This window comes from Nyctereutes procyonoides, unplaced genomic scaffold, assembly GCF_905146905.1.
Source record: "Nyctereutes procyonoides isolate TBG_1078 unplaced genomic scaffold, NYPRO_anot_genome, whole genome shotgun sequence".
NCBI classification, from domain to species: domain Eukaryota; kingdom Metazoa; phylum Chordata; class Mammalia; order Carnivora; family Canidae; genus Nyctereutes; species Nyctereutes procyonoides.
In genome coordinates, this window is record NW_026575146.1 from 32,221,893 (window position 1) to 32,237,873 (window position 15,981).

The 15,981-nt window shown below is 43.8% G+C and overlaps 1 protein-coding gene across 6 annotated transcripts in view; it reads left to right on the forward strand.

Moving 5' to 3' along the window:
- The first annotated feature begins 12,541 nt into the window (after window positions 1-12,541).
- Window positions 12,542-15,981, forward strand: part of RNF146 (ring finger protein 146) — a 29,157-nt gene continuing 25,717 nt past the window's right edge. For 2 of the 6 annotated variants that reach the window (XR_008662575.1, XM_055311242.1), the window contains exon 1: window positions 12,542-12,644. The gene's annotated coding sequence lies outside the window, so the exon portion shown is untranslated. Of the gene's footprint in view, window positions 12,645-13,758; window positions 13,889-15,981 lie in introns of all 6 variants that reach the window. The other 4 variants (XR_008662576.1, XM_055311243.1, XM_055311241.1 and 1 more) reach the window with 3 other exon arrangements.

Genomic DNA, 15,981 nt, shown 5'->3' on the forward strand with positions numbered 1-15,981 from the left:
CAATCAACTTGGCTCTTCAGGTTTTATAAATGAGATTTATAAAGCAATGGTTCTTAAAATCCAGCCCTCAGACCAAAAGCATCAGCAACGTCCGAGAACGTGTCTGAAATGCCAATTCTCAAGCTCTCCTTCATACTTCCTAAATTAGAGATTCTGAGTTTGATATCACTGAATCCGTGCAGTGATGTGTGCTGAAGTTTGAGAATGATTGTTTCAAGGAAAAGCCCAACCTAAAGTTACACAAACTATTTTAGAGGCTAGAAAAAGAAGAAATTCCCCTATGAGGCCATTATAGCCTTCTGTTCAGAATCAGACATAAATACTTTAAGAAACATTATAGGCTGATGTTACGTGGAATATAAGTAAACCTTCCAGCTAAGGTGTTAATTCGCAATGGAATCCAAAAATGCCTCTGTGTGTTTGCCTCGTCGGTGTGGGCCATGACTAAGTCGGGAATATCCCAGGAACCAAAAGATGTTTTTATAAATGGAAATCAATTACTAAATTTGCCACAGTAAAAAAGGAGAAAAGCCATGTGATGATCTCTATAGGTACAGAAGGTAATTTGGGTAGGTTTAAATTTTTTTTTAATTTTTATTTTTTTTAAATTTATGATAGAGAGAGAGAGAGAGAGAGAGAGGCAGAGACATAGGCAGAGGGAGAAGCAGGCTCCATGCACCGGGAGCCCGACGTGGGATTCAATCCCGGGTCTCCAGGATGCGCCCTGGGCCAAAGGCAGGCGCCAAGCCACTGCACCACCCAGGGATCCCTGGGTAGGTTTAAATATCGACTTGTGACAATATTTCATTATTACTATTAACTGTTTGCCAACTAGACATAGAAAAGTTTTAACCTAATCAAAACTATCTTTAAACATTCAAAACCCATAATACTCTGATAAAATTCTAGATCTATTCCTTTTAAATTAGGAACTACACAAAGATACCTGCTATTACCACCTCTCTTCAGCATTGTACTGGGGGGTCCCCATCTGTGTACTGAAAAATAAAAGAAATAAAAGGTTATCACCCAGAAAGAAAGCTCATTCTTTCTTGGTGATTCTATTGTGAATACAAAAATTCAAGACATTTTACAGACAAGTTAATAAAGTTCAAGAAGATTGTTCAATATGAGATCACCATCTGCTTACATACAAGCATTAACAGGATTCCTCTGCAATAACCTTTGATGCACAATAACTAAAATTTTTAAGTCACTTAGGAATAAATCTAACAAACTTAGCAAAATATACGACCCTAGTTATTTAGTGATATAAACACAAAATAGATGGAGAGTATAGAGTGTTTGTGAAAAGGATGACTCAATATCTTAAAGATGTTATTTCTTCCCAAGTTAGGGTTGCCAGATTTAACAAACAAAAAAATAGAGAATACTCAGTTAAACTTCAATTTCAAATAAATGATGAATAACTCTTTTATAGAACTATCTCCCAAATATTGTATGGGACATATTTACGTTAAAAAATTATTGCATGGATACCTGTATCTACCTATCTATCTAAACATATACACATATATAGGCATTTACTTATTTATATTTATATAATTTATTACTTATCTGAACTTCAAATTTAACTGGGCATCTTGTATTTTACTGGGCAACCCTACACTAAATTAATCTAATGAATCAGTATTATCCAATATAATCCCAACAGGATTTTTTGTGGACTTTAGAAATAATCCTAAAATACATATGGAAGAGTAAAGCATGTAACATAGCAACATGAAAATGGCTTTTCCAAGAATAATGGGTAAGGAAAATCTGCACTGCTCCTGGGTCTCTCCTTTACTCTCACATGACGACTACCACACTAACAACACTCTGACACCAGCTGTGGGGGCAATTCTGTGATAGCAGCTGGGTGACCTACAATTTAACTTAATTCTGACAGTATCTACCTGGAGAAAAAGCATTAGATCCTTCAGGCTAGGGCTGTGTCTCAAGATGTACTTCTGGCCAATCAGCTATGACCCGGAGGTTCCCATGTGTTAGAAGGTGGAGGGGAAACAGTCAAGTATCCCCCAGACTGAAAAGGCACTTTGAGACCAGAAACGAAGCAGGCCACTCCCTACAAGGTGACTTGCTTACTGACAGCGAGGAGTGGGGGGAGAATGATGCGTGGCGGCTGCATAGTTTTTCCCTGCAAAAGTCGGGACGTAGTCCACAGATGTTATAGAGTGAGGGGCCACACAGAAGGACATTGTAGTAAGATCAAAGGGTTTGCACACACCTAAGGGGGGTGCATGCATCTGACCTACTCTTCAGTTAGATCTTGCAGCACCACCTGTGAGTCAGGAAGGGCAAGACCATGTTATCCCTAAGACACTCCTGGGAGGCCAAGACAAGTCTCCCTCCACCCCCATCCTGGCCTTGGTGGGCATTTCTGAAGTATGTATATTAATCTCCAGGGGCCCGGAACACATAGCCCCAAGGGATGTCACTGAGCAAACGTGAACAAGGTGGAGAGCCAAAGATGGAGTCAGTCATTGTCAGCACTCCTACACCATTATACCCTCCTCAGGTTCAATTAATTTGCTAGAACAGCTCACAGAACTCAGGAAAACAGTCTACTTACTGTTGACCAGTTTGTTATAAAAGGATATGATAAAGAATGAGCACCCAGAGGGAAGAGATGCATAGGGAAAGTCATGTGGGAGGGGGCACAGAGAGTCCGTGCCCTCTCGGGGCACACTACCTTCCCAACACTTCCATGTGTTCAGGGGCCTGGAAGCTCCCCGAACCTGATAGTTTTGGGATTCTTATGAAGGCTCCATCATGTAGGCGAGATCATAATTTACTCAATTTCCAGCTCCTTCCTCCCTTCCTGAAGGATAGGGGACTGGGCCAAAAGCTCTAAGCTTCTCCTCATGTCTTGATCTTTCTGGTGACCATTCCCCATCCTGGAGCCCATAGAGAGTCACCCCATTAGAATAAAAAACACCACTGTCACCAAAGAAATTCCAAGGGATTTAGGAACTCTGTCAGACACGGGGGTTTAAACATCAAATATTAGAACAAAAGATGTTCCTAGTGTTCTTGTCACCTCGGGAATTATAGGGATTTTAGGAGCATTGTACAGGAACCAGGGCCAGAGACCTATATATATCTTTTTTCTATTGATTCACAGGGAGGTTTTTGCCTTAGACCTGGATGATTAAAGAGACATTTTTAAGAAGTCTAATACAAAGCAAGGGAATGTCTTCCTCAAAGACCAGCTTAGAAACCTCAGCCCTGGTTACACCTGCATTGGCCTATTTACTCCTGCCAGGTGGCGACAAGAGGGAAAGGCACACCTCCACATCACAGTCCTTGCTTTCATCTGTTTTCTTCTCTTCCCATCAGGGACTCAAAGAGTGCTTTCGATTTGTGGCAATAAAAAGCAAAAAATGAAAGTATGAGAATTTTAAAATGAGTCATGACAGTCATTTGACCTTAATAACCATATTCCAGGCATGATCTGATCTTAGCCCCGGCCTGCTAATAGGTCCAGTGTCTAAGAGAAAAGTAGACCAGATGGGAGGATGGTGTCTGTAAAATCAGTCTGGAATCCTCCTCATAGGTAGATGCAGCTGAGGAACAGGAAATATGGAGAAAAATCATACTTACATAAAAATGCAGTCATGAGTAGAACTTGTATCAGTCGGGATTCTTTTAGGAGCAAGAAACAAAAATCAACCCAACCTAACAAGCACAGAGGAATATGTTGGAGGACTGGAGGATATGGGGCATCTTTACACAATCTCAGAGTCAGTCTTGGAAAAGCAAGGAGCCAAAGCATCTATGGGAAAAATGGAAAGGAATAAGTCACAGCCAGATGGGATTGATCAGCTCCAATTGCTTTTTCCACCTTTCTTCACATTCCACGTGAGCTTCAAATTCCAAGGAGAGAGAAGCATCTGATTGGTATAACTTGGGCCACATGCAGATCCCCTGGCCGGGGGAAATGGGAACATCTTGATTGATAGTTCCTTGGTTGTATCCAATAGTGAAGAAGTAGTTTTCTCCCCAAAAGTTCAGGGCACCATTTCAAAAGAAGAAGAAATGGATTTTTGGCAGCCACAAACAACAGATGTCCACTGCACAACCAAATAACACAGGTTTTGGGAAATGTACCAATGTAACACAATGACATGGTGATTATCAGTTGAACCTTGGAGCAAGATTCTGATTTTTTATACATGACAGGAAAGATTTTCTCTAGATGAGTTATTCCAGGAAGCGGTTACTACTTGGGCAGAAAAAGGAGTAGGGTTGGAGGTATTATGCTGACACCAGGATATTATTCTAGAACTACTCCTGCTTACGGTGGCTGCTGGGAATTCGGTTTGTTGTGGGAGGTGCAGCCAGCAACAACCATGAAGAAAGATAAGCCACGTTCTTGAGCTTCAGTACCCAGGACAGCAGTTGGGCGTCCTCCCAGGTCAAGGCAGGCACCTCCAGAGTGAGTGGCGGGGAACTGATGCACGCCAAGGACAAAGCAGAACAAAATGAAACAAAGCAAAAACCAAAAAACCTCCCTCCCTGATAACAAAACAAAACAGTGCAGTTACTTGGGCTGCATGAGAGTTTTCTCTGGCTGAGTTGAGGATGGGGTTTGTCAGTGGTGATGGGTAGACGGGCTGTGGCCAGCGGAGAAGCACTCGAATCATCATCATCAGCAGCAGCAGCAGCAGCAGCAGCCCGGAGATGAGATGCAGAGGGCAAGATCTGCTGCCTGCGGAGTAAGCACGTGCACCTGCACCCCTCGGGAGGACCGTGGGATCACTCTCGCATCATGAGGTAGCCCACAAAGACAAAGAAGAGAAGAGAAACACGTTGTGTGTAATCTGCGAATGGGCACACGTATGCACCTGTGCGTGTATAATGAACATAATGTCCATTTCACATAGGAAATAGTTGTTACTTGTATTTCCAACAGTTTTTCGGCTCCCACTTACAATATTTTGGCTGTACAGAAGCTTTCCATCCTGGTGGCCCCCAATATTGTCCTCTCCTCTGCAGTGCTTTCCATTTCTTTCATGGTTGGGAGGTGCATGTCTACAAAGAACAGTATTATGTCAGTCATTCACGTTAAAAGATGTTGGAGTGGGCAGTGGGCTGTCAATGGGTGCTCCTCGGCGTAGGTCACGCGCTCCGTGTGGTCCCTGCTGTAACCAGGACCGCCCCCCCCCCCAAAACGGTGAGCAGCTTCCAGCCTGAAGGGCCACACTCCAAAGAGGACAGAGGAGCGCTTCGGCTAGTCCCTCTCTGCTCACCACCAACTGTTCTACTAATCAATAAATAAATGGTAGAAAAGGCTTCATGTTGGTGAGATGGATTCTTGTTGGTGGAACTAAATGACATGGGGTAAAATTTTCAGAGATGCCTTCTGCTCTTGCTCGAACAGTACCCCAGAATCGAGGGACCCCTGAGTCCTATTTTCCCGGGGGTGGCACCAAGACTTGATCTCTGGTGAAGTGTTTTGCCTACTACTAATAATTTGATAAATGGTTGCACATGCAGAGGAATTTGTTCTGAAAATGCCTTTCTTTGTAACCTGATAGAGGTTGTGGGGAAGTCGTTAATCCTCACCCACCTCCGGCTCTTGGAGACTACTATTAATTCACAAAACAGCTCAAGAGTTGCCCCAAATAAGACTGGCTCAGGCCAATTCATAAGAACCAGTTCAACATCCACCGGTGTTTTCTTCTCATTTATTTCGTGATTTTATCTTTTATATCTAACTCTTGATCCATCTGGAGGTTTTAATTTCAAATGCCTACAGGCCTGGAGCCATTCATATAAATGCATGAGACAAGCTGGCATAGAACAGGAGGTAGGAAGAATCGTGCCAAACTGCAGAGCACCAGGGGGCCACCACTCCTCTATTCACGCCAACAGTGGCCATCTGGGGATGAGCGTCCAGTATTGCTATATTTTCTGATTTACTTTTTCTTCACAGTTTTCCGAAACATTTGTATTTTGTCTAAAATTTCTCTGATTTTTAGAATACCAGGCAACAAACAGTATATATTTGTGGCCCAGTTACGGTACAAGGGTGGCCAGTCTGTAATATTTGCCTTACCGTATAAGAGGTGGATGCGACATACTTTTTCCCTCCAAACAGGCAATTTCCCCCCCAAAGTGTTGAAAACATAGCCTTTCATTTTAAATTCATCTTCTTCCTTTATCAAGTACTGTACACTTGTATACCAGCAGCTATTATTTCCCACATACTTGGATAAATTCGAGAATAACTTCTCCATCTCCAACAACATTTAGATTTTGACTTGGAATTTTTTTTAAAAGACCTCATTTATTTATTCATGAGAGACACACAGAGAGAGAGAGAGAGGGAGAGACACAGAGGGAGAAGCAGGCTCCATGCAGGGAGCCCCATGTGGGACTCTATCCCAGGTCTCCAGGTTCACGCCCTGGGCCAAAGGCGGCGCTAAACCATTGAGTCATCTGGGCTGCCCTTGACTTGGAATTTTTTTTTTTCCTTGACTTGGAATTTTGATCGCAAATTAAGTCCTTATTACTTCAGATAATTTTTAAAACAAAAAACCACAATTTTTAAAACAACATTAATTTTTAACACAGTAAATAATGTCAATAGAAGTCATATTTAAATTTTTGTATATTTGTTTTATTTCTAAGTATTTGAGTTAAGTTTTTTTTTCTAATTATAAGAATCTTAAAGTTTATTCTTTTAGGTGTTCTAAATATATATATTCAAATATATAATTGAATAATTGGTAACTTTCTGGGCTAGCAAACATTTTATGTAACATGCAGAGTTTTTATTTGTTGAAAGCTTGCAAGGGCTCAACAGTAAAACTGTCATGCCTTGGAACTGTTTATTTTTTAAAGGTTTTATTTATTTATAGAGAGAGAGAGAGAGAGGAGAGAGCATGACACGGAGGATAAGGGCAGAGGGAAAGAGAGAAGCAGATTCCCCACTGAGCAGGGACCCGGCCATGGGGCTTGAATCCAATACCCTGGGAATCACTACCTGAGTTGAAGGCAGCCACTAAACCAACTGAGCCACCCAGGTGCCCCAGGAACTATTTTTTGAAGTAATTCCATTATAGGATATATGTCTTGTGATTCTAGTTATTTTTATTTTCCTAAAAAATATTTTATTTACTTATCAAAAGTTTTCAATGGAGCTATTTTTGCTCTTTTAGTAATGTGATTTTTATTTAGATAATTCATAACACCAAGTTTTCATAACACCATGTAGAGAATAAATAACATTTATTGATGCCAACGATGTGCCTCTGTTCTATGAGCACTGGGGAGTAGATATTCAAGGCCCCGCTTTTCAAGAAACTTACATTCTCAGAAGCAAAGACAGATAATAAACCAAGAAATAATGCTTTACAATATCAAGTAATGAAAAATACTCTGGTAAGATTAAGAGTGTGGTATGAGGGGACTCCGGGTGGCTCAGTTGGTTAAGTGGCCACTGTTGGTTTGGGCTCAGGTCGGGATCTCGAGGTCATGAAATCAAGCCCCACCTTGGGCTCTGAGCTCCACAGGCCCAGAATCTGCTTGGGGTTCTCTCTCTCCCTCTGCCTCTTCTCTTGCTCTCTTAAATAAATAAATATATCTTTTTTTTTAAGTGTGATGTGATAGGAAGTGACAGGCTGAGGAATGCGGAGGAATTATGAGTAGTCAAGAAAAAAGAAGAAACCACCTCTCTGAGGAAGTGACATTGAAGACATCATTGACAAGATGTCAATATTGATTTCCTAAATCCTAGCTATTTTGAGGAAAATGTGATAATGCAAAACATATTTGCTGCCTGTGTGACTGCAAACTTAGGGTGTACTGTTTAAGTTTCAGTTTTATTAAAATAATAATCAAGGTTTAAAACAGCAAATGATTCTGTCAAAAAAAAATGAAATAGAGCACTTATCTGTCAATACTCCGTGAGTGGTCATGTCATCCAAGAAAACAAGCATGGATTTGGGAGATAATAGATAATACTGTCAATATAAGACATCTAAAAATCAATACATATGCATCATATGTTCATACAACGAGTTAGGAAAGGCACGCTTGACTTTACAGTCAAACTGTAAAATTCTGACTCAGTGACTGTTTTGTGTTGTATTATTTTCCAGGAATACAATTGTCAGAATTTGGCTGTAACTTCTGGGGCTGTAGTAGGAACACTGAGAACTAGTCAAAGAGACAGCAAGGATTGCCACAGTAGGTAAAGGAAAGACACAAGTAAAACCGTCTACCATACTATTACTTACAAAGGAATTCTACTGGAAAAGTGTGCATTATTTGATTACAGTAAAGAGAAAGACGTCAAATGGTAGGACAGAGACTATGCTACGAATCAGCTCTTGGGAAAAAAAAATCTTTAACTGAGATAGAAAAATTTGCATTTCAAAACTTCCCCTTGGCTTTATTTATATTCATCTGCTAGCTATAATGACCAGTGCATTTCTGAATCTGGTTTCTCCTGTTTCCGGACGTGCGAGATTTGCATCCACACAACTGATAACAACGCTTATCAGATGGTTGCTGGCACACAGGCAGAAATCTAGCTTAGAGGCGTACATGAAATTGCCCAGAGCCAGTGTTCTCAAACTTTTTGGTCCTAGAAAATGATAGAAGACTCAAAATTAAATGCTATTTATATATGTTCATTAGAAAGTAAAACTGACAACTATCTAAAATATTAACTCCTGTAAAAATAAGAACCCCATTGGGGTGCCCGGGCGGCTCAGTCAATTAAGCATCCAACCCTTGATTTCAGTTCTGGGCATGATGACTGAGCTCTGCATCACACTGAGCTCCGCACTCGGCAGGAAGTAAGCTTCTCTCTCTCTTTCTCAGCCTCTCCCTGCACTCATGCTCTCTCTCTAGAATTAAAAAAAAAAATGTTCAGAAACTAACCCCATTAAGTATAAACATAGTACCTAATATTTTCTGGGAAAAAAAACACACCCTGTATTTTCCAAGAAAAAGCTTACTTAGTGAGAAGAATGGCATTATCTTATGTTTTGTAAATGTCTTTCAGCCTGGCTTAATCGATATAGTCAAATTCTAATATCTCCTTCTACATTCAGTCTGTTGGTACATCACACAACATGTAACCTCTGGAAAACGTCACTATACAAAGGGGCAGAGGGGAAGGTGACTAAGTGAACCAGGCAGCTAGTATCTTAGTATTAATATCAAAATAATTTTCACCCCTGGAACCCTCTGAGATCTCAAGGACGCTCCCCCTCCCACCCCCAGGGAATAGAAAACACTTTGAAAATCATTGCCCTAGACTAGCTACATCAGTGGTTTTCAACAAACTTTTCACTGTAACACATCATAATCTCATGTGTGTTTTCGTGGATGTCTTCGGATATTCGCTAAACAAAATGAGTATTTTCATTATTAAGCAAAACAAATAGCATCAAACAACTTGGGGTGCTGGGAGGATAGTAGGGGGAAGTGAGGGTGCCCAGAGAGATAATTAGTATTCACATATACTTTATGTGCTTGTGGAAAATAGACAGTGGGTTAGGAATACTCAGCACATCCTAGCAGTCTATGACAACTCCTTTATCTTTGCTTCAAGGAAGCAAAATAGAATATTCCAGTGACAGTAACGTTATTACAGAGATACCTTGAATCAGATAGGCTCTGATTTATTTCTTTAAATCACTTGAAAGTTTGAGCATTTTAACAAATACTGGAAATCAATCACTCTTTTTTATAAGCTTATTTATTTATTTATTTGAGAGAGGGAGAGAGCACGAGGGGGAGGGGCAGGAGAGGGAGAGAGAATGGGAAGCAGGCTCCACGATGTGGGGCTCAATCTCACCACCCTGAGATCCCGCCCAAGAGTCGGATGCTCAACCAACTGCACCACCCAGGCGCCCTAGGAACAAATCACTTTTAAAACACTTTGGAGATCCCTGGGTGGCGCAGCGGTTTGGCACCTGCCTTTGGCCCAGGGCGCGATCCTGGAGATCTGGGATCGAATCCCACGTCGGGCTCCCGGTGCATGGAGCCTGCTTCTCCCTCTGCCTGTGTCTCTGCCTCTGTGTGTGTGTGTGTGTGTGTGTGTGTGTGTGTGACTATCATAAATAAATAAAAAAAAATAAAATAAAACACTTTGGACAGTGTTGAAAGGTGCTGAACTGTCTGTATTATTCATACGTAGAAACTGCCCAATATCTTCCAGGTGGCTGGTGGAAATGGGGTGCATACTATTTCATATGGCCAGTTCTCCTCTTTATATGCATTTGCTGACAAATAAAAGGTTTTATTCATTTATATGTTATTTGGGATATAAATAAGTGTGCACATATTCATTCATTCTTTCAACGTGTACTTACGGTTTCTCGGATATGTCAGGTACTATTTTTGGCAGTCAGGATAGAAAAGAGAACACAAATTCCTGTCCTGGAGAAATTTATGTTCTAGTGTGGAAAGACACACAATAAAGAAAAATACACCAACTAAATAATACCTTACTTTGTGATAAGGTTTAGAGAAAAAGAAGTAAAAGGAGGGGAATAAGAAATACTGGGACTAGGGGATGCCAGGATTTAAAATAGGGGGGCAAGAAGAGGACTGCTTCAAAGCATGGCTCTTGGGAACAGTCAGAGGAAGGAAACCATGATGGGGGAGAGTGTTCTAAGCACAGAAAACAGCAACTGCAAAGACTGAGGTTGAGAGCTTCTGTAGAGTCTTGTTGGATCACAAAGCTGAGCGAGCAGTTTGTGAGGCTAGGGAGATAATGAGGGGAGAGTCCGAGAGCCATGGTTAAGGACTTTGGTTTTTACTTTGTTTTGGGGAGGCCGTGGGAGACTCTGAACAGAGGAGAAGTACGATCCGACCGTCTTTTAATACGTTTGCTTTGGCCTCTGTGTTGAGAACAGACTCAAAGGGAAAGCGAAGCAAAGACAGAAGCAAGAAAACTAGTCCCTGGGCTATCACGATACTCCAAATAAAAGATGATGTGGGTTGTAGCAGAAGGGGTATGTAGCCATTTTCTGAATGTATTTTGAAGGAAAAACCAACAGATTATTTGCAAAGCAGGTAGGGGGCATAGGAGAAAGAGGGATTAAAGATGAGTTGGGATACGGAAAGATGCAGCTTTTCACTGAAATGATTTAAGATTATAGGTGTGGCTGAAAGACCATCTGAAGCCTGAAAGGGCATTGTAGTGAGACTCTTGTTGATTAATTCCTTTCTTGTGTGCAGACGACAGATAGGGTATTGGTTACAATATGCGTGTATTTACAGAAGCTGTTCAAAATATACACCCAGAGCCACAGAAGAATCCTGAATGACTTCTCCTAAATTAAAAGTCTTTATGGATCAGCAAACTTACTTGTGTTCTGATCCTCATCCTACCTTGAATAAGAAAGTCTCTAACCTCGTTAGAGCTATTTCTTGGGTCGATAAAATAAGCACTGGATTCGGTGAGCTCTTACAGTCCCTGCCTGGGTTCAGATCCGTTTGTGTAAAATGGGAATGACCGTAGTACCTGCCTCACTATTTATTGGGAGCTGATATGTGCACGATGATGCCATTCACTGTATTATATCTTTTTTATATAGGATTTTATTTTATTTTTTTAATAAATTTACTTTTTACTGGTGTTCAATTTGCCAACATATAGTATTATATCTTAAAGCTGGAATCTTCGAGTACAGATCAAATTTTTGACCTTAATTTTTTTCGTGGGGTGTGTAGGCCAGAGGAGTAAAACCGGTGGCTAAGGAGAACACAAAGACAGGATGAAGCTTAGAGCTGGAGAACGTACTCCTGGACATTATTACACTTGCAGAACTTATTTTTAAAAAAAGTACTGCTTTTGTTTACATCATTTAGCATCACTGAGCCAGGCGGCCCTCTTCCAGAACTAGCTGTATTATCCTGATATATATATATATACCTTGAAATATTATTTCAGAAGAATAAAAGAAAATGTGGCATCTCTCTCCATATACAAGGACCCTAAAAATTTGCAACCTTCAAATGCAACAGCACTGCAAGTAAGAAACATGGAGTGTTGGAATATATATATTTATATATATATACATACACTCTTTCAATGCATGCTATTCCCCCTTCCTCATTTTACTATAAATCGAGAAAAAAAATAGGATTCCGAGGAAGACAAGGCATAGGCCACCGTGCAGCGGGGGCTACTGCCCAGGTTCTGACATTCACAACCGCACCGGTGCAGCCAGAAAAGCCCTTTCTTTAGTCCCAGACCCTCCTGCTCATCAATCCCTTCCTCCAGCTTCCTAAACTCCAGTCGAAGGAAAACAGGTGCAAAAGGAAATGAAGTTTTTTTTTTTTTTCCCCGATCCAATCGCTCGGCCGCCAACAGCGAACGCGGCAGGTGTCAAAGGCCCCCGCGTCCAGCCAGGCGCTCCGCGGCGGCGTCGGAGCAGCGCACCTGCCGGCGCAGGCGCGCGGGGAGGGCCGGGCGGGGCGGGGCCTGGGCGGGCTGGCGGGCCTGGGGCGGGACCCGGGCTCCACTTCCGGCCCCCGCGGCCCCGCCCCCGCGGCGCGACGGCGGGTCACGTGACGGCCGCGCGCGTTCCCGGCCGCTGCGGGCTCCGGGGCCGGAGAGGGAGGCCTGCGCGGCGGCGGCCGCCCGAGAGGTGGGAGTCGCGGCGCGGCGCTCGCGAGGCGGGGGGCCGGCCGCTGCGGGCTGCTGGCGGGGCCGAGGCGCGGCGGCGCGCGGTGTCACGGCGGACGGGCGGCGCTGCGGTGGGCCGTGCGCTGCGGGCCTGCGAGGGGCGGCGGCGGCGGCGGGGTCAGGGCCGGGACGTAGGTGGACGCCCTTGGGCCGGCGGGCCGCGGCTCGGGCGCCGGAGGGCCGGGGCCGGCGGGAAGGCTGCGACGGGCGCCGCGGCCCCTGCCCCTGCCCCGGGCGCCGGCCCCGCGCTGCCCCCGGCCGGGGTGCGAGAGGCGGCGCCGCGGCCATTACTGCGCAGCCGCTTCCGCCGGTGCCGCCGGGGCCTCCCCTCCCTCCCCTCCCTCCCCTCCCGTCGGCGGCGGGGTCGGGCCTCCGCCCGGGGCGTCCTGCTGCTCCCGCGGGGCGGCCTCCTGGGCCTCGGGGCGCCGCGCAGCCGGGGCGTGCGGTCCCTCGTTGTGTCTGTCTCCGGAGCGTCTTTGGCTGCTTCCTCTCCCCCCCCATCCTCTCCCTCCTCCCCCCTCCCATCCTCCCCCCTCTCTGCCTCCCTCTCCCCATCCTCCCCTCCTCCCCATCTTGCCCTCCTCCTCATCCTTCCCCCATCCTCACCTCTTCCCCATCCTCCCCATCCACCCCCCGTCCTTCCCATCGTCCCCCCATCCCCTCCTCCCCCCATCCCCCCCATCCTCTCGAGTGTCCGGGTCTTGCCCTCCGTGAGCCCGCCGCGTCTTCGCGTCTTGGTCCTTGTTTGGGTGATGATGAGCAAAGCTCCGGAGCAGTGGACGCGCCTGCAGCCCCGTGAGCCCCCCCGCCCCCACTCCCCGGGAGGGCATCCTGGAGGCGGAGGCCGCCGCTTTGTTCTCGGTTGCCGGGGTCGCCCCGCGCCCCCCGCCCCCCGCCCCCCCCCCCCGTCTGAGCGCGGCTCTGGGGCGGTCGCCCGTGTCCCCGCGGGGTCACGCCCCGTCGGGCCCCCACAGCGTTCCCCAGGCCCCACTTGGTCTGCGCCGGCGTTTCTCTGTCCCCGAGCGCCGGTTCAGGGACGCTTTTCAAGTTTCGCAAGTACTTAGGTTCTGTTTCAGGGAGATTTTCTGTGATGTTGGAGCAGTGAGGAGTCGGGGGAGGAAACCAGCCAAGAAATGATGGGAAAAGCCTGGTCTTCAGAGCCTGACGTCTCAGGTGCCCCGGGCACCCCCGCCCACCCCACCTCCGGTGTGTGTACTTTTCAGATGGGATGTGAAAGCATAACCCTGGCGTTGAAAGGGCTGTAGGATTACAGACACCGGAGGGCTTAAGACTTTTTGTCTTTTTAGCAAATGACAAGTCTGTGTTCGGACTCCTAAAAAGACCTGAAGTGTGGGACACACGAAGATGACCCCCTGGAGTAACAGGATTTATGATGCTGGCTCTGCCGTTTCCATGACCAACAAATACTGTTTGTCTTGAGTATCGGAGTGCCCTAAAAACACATGAAAATAGGTCAAATAAATCTTTTTTAAAAAATATTTTATTTATTCCTGAGAGACACAGGCAGAGACACAGGCAGAGGGAGAAGCAGGCCCCATGCAGGGAGCCCGACGTGGGACTCCATCCCTGGTCTCCAGGATCAGGCCCTGAGCCCCAGGCAGGCGCGAAACCGCTGAGCCACACGGGGCTGCCCCAATAAATCTCTTTTTAAAGAGAAAACCAGAAAAGCAAAAGCCAGACTAGAAATAGGCTTTGGATGTGTTTGCTTTAGCCTCGTGTATCTTAAATTGGAACATTTTGTTAAGCCGGCTCTTTGATTTAGAATTTATGTTTCAGATGGGCTGATGTAAGTTGCAGGGAAAATAAAAATCACGGCAAACAGTTGAGGGTTTTGTTATTTCCTGGTTGTTAAAGACTTGATAGAGTTATAACATCAGGGACACTAGTTTTCCAAATAGCTGGTCGTCAGAAGGAAGAAAAAGGAAATGGCGTTTTTTCTTTTAGGAGACATGTGTCAACGGGTGAAGTATTTTGTTTTCTGTTTCCACTAATTTGAATTGTTAAAAGAATAGGACAGGTTTTTGTTTTTTGTTTGTTTGTTTTTTAAAGAATCCAGAGATTTTTTGACTTAGTATAGAAGAAAAAGAATAATATTGGATCTTTTCAAAACATTAGTCTGTTTAGAGAATATTATTTTCTTTTCACGATACTAGCCTGTTTAGAGAATAGTATTTTATGTATTAGGCATTTACTGGCATGAAATGCCTGATACACTGTCAGCTGGATATTTGAATTTTTTTCCCCCCAGTGTCAGTAACAGAGGGTGCTGACCCCTTTTTTCCATTCCCTCACTTGGTTCCTGATTGTGTCTAAGGAATCTGAGTTTGTGAAACATCAGGTTGGATTAGGAGTAATCTTTGTGGGTATGGAAACCATTTTATTAACATTCTTCTATAGCCACTTGTGCTTATTTATAGAATATTTAGTGTTTATGGCTTATTACCTTTTGGATTGATTAAAATAAAACATGTTAAATGACTGTTAAAGTATTTAGAATTACAGAAATACAGAATAGGGTGAAATAACTAAGACACGGGAGTTATGACTTGACCAAGGTCACACATATAACTAGCAATTAAGCCTTTCTCATTTACAGTATGGCTACAGTCTATGAAATTTCTGCTTAATCTTATCAGATTAAAAGAGTATTTGTTCACATTCACATTTCATATTTTTTTAAAATAAACTTTTAAAAAATAAATTGCAAAGGCCACATTTGGTGGTGGGGATATAAAGGTTTAATGCTTGGATATGAAGATTGTGAAGGTCATAGATTGCCATGCAGTAATTTTTTTTTTTTTTTTTAAGGAAAGTACTAAATAAGGGAAATAATTCTTTAAGATAGTGTAGTTTTGGGGCACCTTTGCGGCTCAGTCAATTAAGTGCCTGGCTCTTGATCTCAGGTCAGGTGTTGATCTTAGGGTCTTAAGTTGAAGCTCCTACTTAAAAATAGTGTGATGTCAGGTATTGGCTCCCATTTAGTTGAAATGAGTTTTAACTGAAAACTTTTCTTTCCTAGGGTGACCTGGCTTTCTGTAAGCTGAGTTTTAGCAGGGGATGAGAGAGAAAGCTAAAAATGGAAACATTAGGGCATTTTAGTTACCTCTCTCAATTTTAAAAATACTAAGATGTATCTGCTAAATTACACCCCATCTCTCTGTTCCTCCTTTCACTGGTCTTTGCTCTTCCTTTCTTCCTTCCTTTTTGTTTTTTTTGTTTTGTTTTTTTTTTTTTTTTTTTTGAGTTTGTATACCAAAAGTTGGAAAGTTTGAAGTATT